General features: G+C 39.9%; 1 long non-coding RNA gene across 1 annotated transcript in view; it reads right to left on the bottom strand.

The window, feature by feature from the left end:
• The window catches only part of LOC108519348 (uncharacterized), a 16,225-nt gene extending 7,338 nt beyond the window's left edge, over positions 1–8,887 (bottom strand). The window contains exons 1-3 of the long non-coding RNA XR_001882610.1: positions 8,587–8,887; positions 5,648–5,783; positions 3,364–3,415 (exon numbers count right to left, since the gene is read on the bottom strand). This is a non-coding gene — a long non-coding RNA (uncharacterized LOC108519348). The remainder of the gene's footprint in view (positions 1–3,363; positions 3,416–5,647; positions 5,784–8,586) is intronic.
• Between the last annotated feature and the right edge of the window lie 282 nt (positions 8,888–9,169).

The following is a 9,169-nucleotide window of genomic DNA, read 5'->3' as shown; positions in this document are numbered from 1 at the left end:
TGAATGTATTTTCCTAAGACAAAAAAAGAGAACATTTTAATGAATATATTGTAAACTGTCAACAAAAATGATGAGAAAAAATTTAAGTGAAATTTTCTATGTAAAAATTCAAAATAATTCCACTGACACACAACAAACATCTTAGCTAAACTGCCACATTTTTAGGACTAACAGACTAAAAACAGAAGTTTTGCTTCATAATACAACAAATCAGTTATAGCAATTTAATTTCCAAAATATCTAATTAAAAAGATTAGCTTAATTTGCTATAATTTTTATCTGTTCCCTTTTATATTAAGTTTTAAAAACTCCATGTTGTGAAAAACTATAAAACTATGCTAAAAAAAAAGCTATTAAAGTCAACATTTGTTTTTAAGGACAGAAAACACTGCAATGTTTAATTACAAATTATAATTATAAAAGATTGCGTAGGTAAATCACAACAATCCCTTTCATAAAGCAATTATTCTGTAAAATAATTAACTTTACATGATGATTTTTAATTAACTATTGGAATATCAGAGTTAATAGGTAACATTTTCTTGCACACTTGATAATCAACTGCTTTATGCATCAATTTGCATATTTACTTGAATAAACTTACTGGCAAATTAAAATCCAGTTTATAAACTGGAGGGTTAATTTTAAAAACAACTTTATCTTCTTTTTTTATGGACTAGATTACTTTTCTCTACTAAATAGAACTGAAAAATAATGCAAATACAATATGAACGTTAAATAATCTGACCTCAAGTCATACAAGTTTTCCTCTAGCAGGTTCCCAAGTTATTTGTAAACAAAGGCTTTTCTGCTCCAGAACTTTCCTCAGTGCCTTGCATTCATCTCCCTCAACTGTACGTCCGGTGAACAGGATGGTGTATTAAAGCAAGTCACAGCAGAGAGGGAATGCCTTGGTAAAGCACTGAACTTCAAAAGAGGAATGTACAACAAAGAAAGGGAATGGACATTTGCTGAGCACCTACTGTGTACCAGATAGCTGATAACGTGTTTCTTTTCTATTCCTCAAGAAAGCCATTTAAGCTAGGTCTCACTTTCAGCATTTTATAGCTGGGGAAACAGGCTGATGGAGGCTATAAAAGGTGCCCTGGTCACAGAATTAGTCAGTGGCAGTGCCGACATTGTGAGGCAGGCCAGTATGAGCTGTCAATTTCCAACAGAAGCAATCAGTCCAGGCCTGGGTTGTCTGGTGTTGATACCCTAGACCCTGCCCGAGTCATAGCAGGGTGAACAACTTGGCATCACACCACTGCTTCCCCTTACTCCCCTTTAGCTGGCTTCTTAACACACTGAAGGCACAGGAACCCCTTTCCCACTTGTTTAGCTTCTCTTTTGCCACTTATTTTTAAAATATTAAATATCAAATCTAATATTAAAAATCAAATATGCCATCCCGATGTAGTTGCACAGTATTATACGCAAGATGAATGACTCAGTTAAATTTTCTCGAGTACTAACTGACTCAGTTAAATATTAAGTAAAATTCCAAAAAACACTTTCCACTTTATTCAATAATATGTAACAGATACTAAATCACATTAAATTAGTAATTCAAAAAATATTCCAAAGTCACCATAAACTCTTGAACTTCCTGTGTTAACTGCTGACCACCTTTTCCAACTTTCCTGTATAAATCAGTAATTTAACACCCAGGAGTTAACTCAAGTGCCTGATTTTACTTAAAACAAATCCATGGACGCTGGGCGCGGTGGCTCACGCCTGTAATCCCAGCACTTTGGGAGGCCAAGGCGGGTGGATCACGAGGTCAGGAGATCGAAACCATCCTGGCTAACACAGTGAAACCCTGTCTCTACTAAAAATACAATAAATTAGCCGGGCATGGTGGCGGGTGCCTGTAGTCCCAGCCACTCAGGAGGCTGAGGAAGGAGAATGGCGTAAACCCGGGAGGCGGAGCTTGCAATGAGCCGAGATAGCGCCACTGCCCTCCAGCCTGGGTGACAGAGCGAGACTCCATCTCAAAACAAAACAAAACAAATCCATGGAATACACAATGTATTGAAAATACTCCAATTGTGAGCATATCCTGCTACAAAGACAGGTTAGGCTGGGTGCGGTGACTCACGCCTATAATCCCAGCACTTTGGGAGGCCAAGGTGAGTGGATCACTTGAGGTCAGGAGTTACCAGCCTGGCCAACATGGTGAAACCCCTTCTCTACTAAAAATACAAAAATTAGCTGGGTGTCGTGGCACATGCCTGTAATCCCAGCTACTGGGGAGGCTGTCAGGGGAATCACTAGAACCTAGGAGGCAGAGGTTGCAGTGAGCTGAGATGGCGCCACTGTACTCCAGCCTGGGCGACAGAGCAAGACTCTGTTTCAAAAATAAATAAATAAATAAAAAAGACAAGTTAATTTTTGTCAGGCCATGCCAAATATCTGGCTCCTCCTTCCCAACTACCACTTTCAGGATTTAAAGGAGAGAAACAATAGAAACTTTATGTAAATACAGAACAACTTTAGATTCTAAAATAACTATGTAAGACATGGCTCAGAATCTTTAAGAACTTCAAATGGCCACAAATGATCTACCATTTTAAGGTGTAAGTGGCACGATCTTGGCTCACTGCAACCTCCGCCTCCCAGATTCAAGCAATTCTCCTGCCTCAGCCTCCTGAGTAGCTGGGATTGCAGGTGCTCACCACCACTTTTGGCTAATTTTTGTATTTTTAGTAGAGACGGGATTTCACCATGTTAGCCAGGCTGGTCTCAAACTCCTGACCTCGTGATCTGCCTCCCTCGGCCCTCTAAATTGCTGGGATTACAGGCGTGAGCCACCGTGCCCGGCCTACGCCTTTCTTTCTTTTCGTTGATGGTGGGCCATTTCTCTAAGGTGTAACAAAAGATAAGCATGTACAGAGATATAAAGGGTAAATGAATACACAGTATTAGGCATTTATATTTAAAACAAAAAATAATGTTCCTCACAAAATATTCATTTTTTCAGAATTCAGTCAGCTCTACTTATTCTAAATCAAAGGACCCCTATTCACTGTGGGTAGATGTGAAGCATGGCCCAGTTTGATTTAAGGTATAGAAAAATGCGGGACTGGCTAATCCCAGCACATGGTTCCCTCTCTAGGAAGTGGTATACAGAGAGTAAGAACACAGATGTAAATGCATTCACAATGTTCACATTATCCAACAGCAATAATACACACATGCAATAAGGTAAATCTACAGTTAAGGTAAAACCTAACTACACAAACAAAACACAGCAGACTACAAAGCCTGATACCTGTTTCTAAGATCAGCGGTCTTCTCCTGGTCAGGATAATTGTCAAAGACTTGGTCAAACTGAATATGATGCTCTTGACTTATACTAACCTTAGCTGTAGCACATCTGGCAATTTTCGTATCTGATATTTTGTTACTGAAACTGAAATAATAAAAAGGTCAAGTGCATTAGAAATCTTAGTTACAGCTGGGCACAGTGGTTCACACCTATAATCCCAGCACTTTGGGAGGCCAAGGTGGGCAGATCACCTGAGGTCAGGAGTTCGAGACCATTCTGGACAACATGGAGAAACCCCGTCTTTTAGTACTTTTAGTAAAGTACAAAATTAGCCAGGCATCGTGGCAGGCACCTGTAATCCCAGCTACTCGGGAGGCGGAGGCCAGAGAATCGCTTGAACCCAGCAGGTGGAAGTTGCAGTGAGCTGATATCGCGCCACTGCACTCCAGCCTGGGCGACAAGAGCGAAACGCCGTGTCAAAAAAAAAAAAAAAAAGAAAGAAAAAAACCTTAGCTACAGAACGGTAATAAACTTTCTGAAACAGGAGAGTGGTATCATTCAATTCTTATTTCATTGTTATGCACTAATTATACAGCATACAAAGTTAAATTTAAATTAAAAAGTCATCTATTAACATTGACACAACACAGAACATTACAATTTATGTTTACTTCCTTTTTTTTGGGACAGAGTCTTGCCCATCTTTTAAAGGTGTTCTTCAGAAACTTCACTTCAAACATAAAAGTGTCACATAAAAAATTATTCAGAAAAAATGAAAGTACAATCACTATCTGTATACCTATCACCTACATTGAATAACTAAATTAAAACCAAGAGATAGACATATTTATTTATTGCCTTGTATTTGTTCAAACACAAACAAAATGAGGCACTTAACTGACAGTCCAGATAGCTGTTTTCCTTTTTTGGTTTTTTTTTTTTTGGAGGTGGAGTCTCGCTCTGTCGCCCAGGCTGGAGTGCAGTGGCGCGATCTCGGCTCACTGCAAGCTCCGCCTCCTGGTTTCATGCCATTCTCCTGCCTCAGCCTCCCAAGTAGCTGAGACTATAGGCGCCCGCCACCATGCCCAGCTAATCTTTTTGTATTTTTAGTAGAGATGGGGTTTCACCATGTCAGCCAGGATGGTCTTGTTCTCCTGACCTCGTAATCCGCCCACCTCGGCCTCCCAAAGTGCTGAGATTACGGGCGTGAGCTACCGCGCCCGGTCCTATCTTTTTTTTTTTTTGAGACGGAGTCTCGCTCTGTCGCCCAGGCTGGAGTGCAGTGGCCGGATCTCAGCTCACTGCAAGCTCCGCCTCCCAGGTTTACGCCATTCTCCTGCCTCAGCCTCCCCAGTAGCTGGGACTACAGGCACCCACCACCTCGCCCGGCTAGTTTTTTGTATTTTTTAGTAGAGAGGGGTTTCACCATGTTAGCCAGGATGGTCTCGATCTCCTGACCTCGTGATCCGCCCGTCTCGGCCTCCCAAAGTGCTGGGATTACAGGCTTGAGCCACCGCGCCCGGCTCTTTTTTTTTTTAAATAGAATTTCTTTCAGAGATAGGGTCTCTGTCACTCAGGCTAGAGTGCAGTGGTGCCATCATAACTCAATGCGGCCTCAAACTCTGCACCTAAGCCATCCTCCTGCCTCAGCCCCCCAAGTAGCTAGAACTACAGGCACACGCCACCATGCCCAGCTAATTTTGTTAAGGTTTGTAAAGATGGGGTCTTGTTTTGTTACCCAGACTGGTCTCCAATTCCTGGCCTCAAGTGATCCTCTCACCTCAGCTTCCAAAAGCCACCACACAACGCCATTTCTTTTAACTTCCTGAAATACATCTGGTACACATGCTCATTGGGAACAACAGATTTAGATCACTCTCCAAAATGCAGCAGTGCTACCACTGACTACAGTGTAGGCATCAAGGAGTCTAATGTAGCATAAAATAATGAGAGATGAAGAGAGTAAGTGGAAAGATGTCAGCTTAAACATAAGAATAAGAGGAAACAGAGAAGGAAACAGACCTGAAGACTGCTATATCGTGCATAAAACCAGCAAGCTATTTAACCGGAAAAAAAAAATTACTTTTCTCAGAAAAGCTATCTTATTCTGTTATTTGTAATAACATTACTGACTTTATCATTTCTTTTTTCATGACAAGAAACTGTAACTTCCTAAAGTATTCAATTGGTCTCTTAAAACTATAATCTTACTTAAAACATAAGTTTTTAAAAATCTTGAATTGCTAAAATTCCACTTATATGGTATATTCTATATGTAAATTCCACTTATATGGTATATATTATATGTATTACTAGCCACATGAAAATGGCCTATTTTGAGATATAAACATTACTGATCTAATGGTTTCATTCAACCTAATTTTAGGTCTCTATCCATCTCTCTGTGCCCCTGACTTCTCATGCTACGGAGCTGCCTGAGCAGCTCTGGCTTGTTTGCTTGTCAAAAGAGAGCAGCAGATGCAGCTCTCTCTCAGGACTCAGGGGCTCATTTCTGAAAAAGAAAATGAAAACCAAATGAGAAAGAGAGAGAGAGAGACTGCTTACTATGCCATTAGTTTAGTGAAAAGTAAAATGATTTTGGGGGGAAAATTTTCTGTCAAAAAAGTATCATTCAATTCGTGACAAAAGCAAGAATTCTCAACTATTAGGTACCAGTTTTAAATAAACTTTGAAATGTTAACACAGAACAATATATTAATGTGGAGGGATGAGGGATCAGCCTCAAAAATTATAAATTAGTGGAATTTTCAACTAGATGCTATCGCATTTCAAAAACAATACATATTACAAGCAAATATTAAGGCAGCTTAACCTGTTCACAGCTTTACTCATAATAGCCCCAAACTGGAACCAACCTAAGGTCTATTATTAGAAAGAAAACACTAATTGTGAGGTATCCAAACAATGGAAGAGTACTCAGCTCACGCCAACATGACTCTCATAGACATTAGATCAAGTGAAAGAAGTTGGACACAGAATATATTCTGTATGATTCCATTTCTGTCAAGTTCCAGAACAGGCAAAACTAATCTGAGGTGAAAAAACAAAACAGCAATTGCCTCAGGACAGAAGGCTACTGACTGGGAAGGTGAAAATGGGAAACACAGTGTCTTGGTTAAGTGTGTGGGTCACATGGGCTTATCCATTTATCAAAATCCTCCAGCCACCATGCAGTGAGAAAGCCCAGGCCACAAAGAAAGCCACATGTAGGTGTTTCTGCTAACACCCTCAGCTAAGGTCTCAGCTGACAGTGGCATCAACTGCCAGACCTATGAGTGAGCAAACTTCAGATGATTCCAGCCTCAGACTACTAAGTCTTCCAACTGAGGCCCCAGATATCATAGAGCACAGACTGGCCTTCCCCACTGTGTTCCAGCCAAATTGCTAACCCACAGAATCTGAGAGCATAATGAGTGAATGTTTTATGCCACTAAGTTTGGGAGGTAGTGTAACCATGGTAATCATATCACTGGGGATTTAATATATAATACAAAGAAAGAAAAGCAGGCTGTGCATGAAGATGACAGTGCCTCATGAAGCAAAGATCATGACTAATCTAATCCCATGCACCCTGGAGTCCTTGAAAAGCGGGGAGGGGAGGCAAAAATCATTAAAAGACGCCTTCTAAAAACTCAAAACAAATGCACCTCATTCACCAATCTTTCAATGTAGGACCAAAGCCTCTTTCTGAAACACAGGACCACTGATAAAAGGTTCTAAGACTTATCTTTTATACATATCACACCCATACTGCAATATTTTCAATTTTGGTTTAAGTGGAAAAGTGGAGCAAGAAAGTAAGAAAGCTTACAAAGCAATCTAAGAGTATGATGCTCCTGTGTATGTATATTTGTCTCACTCGTGCCTAATTGGAAAGAAATTTTTTATGTGACCTTTACTCTTTCCAAAGCATTCAACTCACTTTACCATTTCTGTAGTAGTTAATTAAATTATAATAAAGGGCATCAGGGGTCATAAACAGGTCTGGGAGCCTTAAAATGCTATTCTTGATAAGTATTTATATATGTTTGCGTGTGTTATTTACTTCCATATACTTATATAACTGTTTTGTTTCTAAAGGAGTAGGAGGAGGAGGAAGTACTTATTACGGGTAATGATTGTCTGAATTAGCTTACTCTACCACCCAATTATACTTTCTAGAGGTATTTTTGATACCATGTAGAAACCAAGAGGTTCCATTAAAATGTTAAACCATTCTGGGAAACACAAGCCTATATTATCTGTTTGTTCTGATAAAAGAAGTCAGTGATGGGTATCCTAAAGCCACACACCTCACTACTTGAATTAATGACATCACTGAAATACATCATTACGTATCACTAAAAAAAAATACTGTCATTTAACCTACAACACAATGCCAAGATATCACTGATTGCACTTAGAATTAAATGTAATACCCTTTTGACAAGCACAAGTAATTATAATGCTCTGAGGAAGCCAAGAAAGCTGAAAGCACTGACAGTTATTGGTGAAAGGAAGTCATATACAGCAGTTGTAATCAACATGCTAAAATTTTATTCCAGAAAAAAACCTTTAAAATTGAAAATTTCAAATAAGCAAGTCCTTTACAGACATGAGGCTACCTTCAAATCAAGTTGTAAATGATAATGTTAATTAGCAGCTTAAAGAGGCAGTTAATAGAGCACCGATAATATGTAAGAGTGTGGAATTCTCAATGAGACAGCTTTTCTTTTCCTTTCACTGGATTGGTGTAGCAGATATCCTCTTGCTATTTAAATTATAATACGCAATCACTAGCCTTTCCTGCAAGTAATTATTAGAGTCGGGCCTGTTTACAAGCTGATATTTATTCTTCATTAATTCAAGCATATCGCCAAGTACTTGTATTAAAAGTATTTTTTGTTGCCAAAAGAAAAAGGCTTACTGGAGTTTCAAAAATTAGTTTGCAAACGGTTGGGCCGCGGTGGCTTATGCGCTGTTAATCCCAGGCACTTCGGAAGGCTCGAGGCGGGGTGGATGCAGGCAAGGTCAGGAGATCGAGAACCATCGCTGGCTAACATGGTGAAAGCCCTGTCTCTACTAAAATACAAAAAATTAGGGCCGGGCATGTGGCGGCCGCGCCTGTAGTCGCGCAGCTACTCGGGAGGGGCTGAGGCAGGAGGATGGGCGTGAAGCCCGGGGAGGCCAGAGCTTGGCGTGAGTGGAGACTGCGGCACTGCACTGAAGGCCCCTGGTGAACAGAGGCAAGACTCTGTTCTCAAAAAAAGAAAAAAAAATAGTTTCAAAGCACATTCAAATTACAGTTAGATTACCTCTTGTTGTTTTGGAGCATGTTCTGCAGCTCTTTGAGGGGGGCCCGCCAGGTGTAGCTTTAAGTGGACTTCTGCTGGGTGGCTTTGTTGTTTGTACATTACTGTGCTGCGATTCAACTTTCGTGCGCGCTTAATAATGTCTAACAAGTCTTTTTTCCTGTTTTCTCTTTAGCACTGTTTTGTTTGGCTCTGAAGTCTCCTTGGAAGTCTCAACAGTTGCAGACGCGCGTCAACTTTCTTGCTAGCAAGATTGGCGCCAATTTAGTGCCAAAATATCTTTGGATATTATTTTTTGTCCTGGAAAGATGATGCATTAAAGGAAAAAAAAGAAAAATACAATGCAGGCTAATAAAGAAAACTCTATGTGTCTAATTTTTTTTTCAATTCAAGCCCGCTCCATTTGCTTTTTATAATTATTGTTAACAACCATAGCAGCAGCAACTTACCATTTATTAGCATACACTACAAGCCTCACCTTGTGCAATATGTTTTATGTACATTTCTCATACCCACATTAACTCCCTAAGGTCTCCATTTTGCAGATAAGGAAACTGAAAATGAGAGAAGTAACTTACCTAAGGTC

The sequence above is a fragment of the Rhinopithecus bieti genome, unplaced genomic scaffold, assembly GCF_001698545.2.
Source record: "Rhinopithecus bieti isolate Rb0 unplaced genomic scaffold, ASM169854v2 scaffold_48477, whole genome shotgun sequence".
NCBI classification, from domain to species: Eukaryota; Metazoa; Chordata; class Mammalia; order Primates; family Cercopithecidae; genus Rhinopithecus; species Rhinopithecus bieti.
This window is presented reverse-complemented; position numbering and strand designations above follow the sequence as displayed.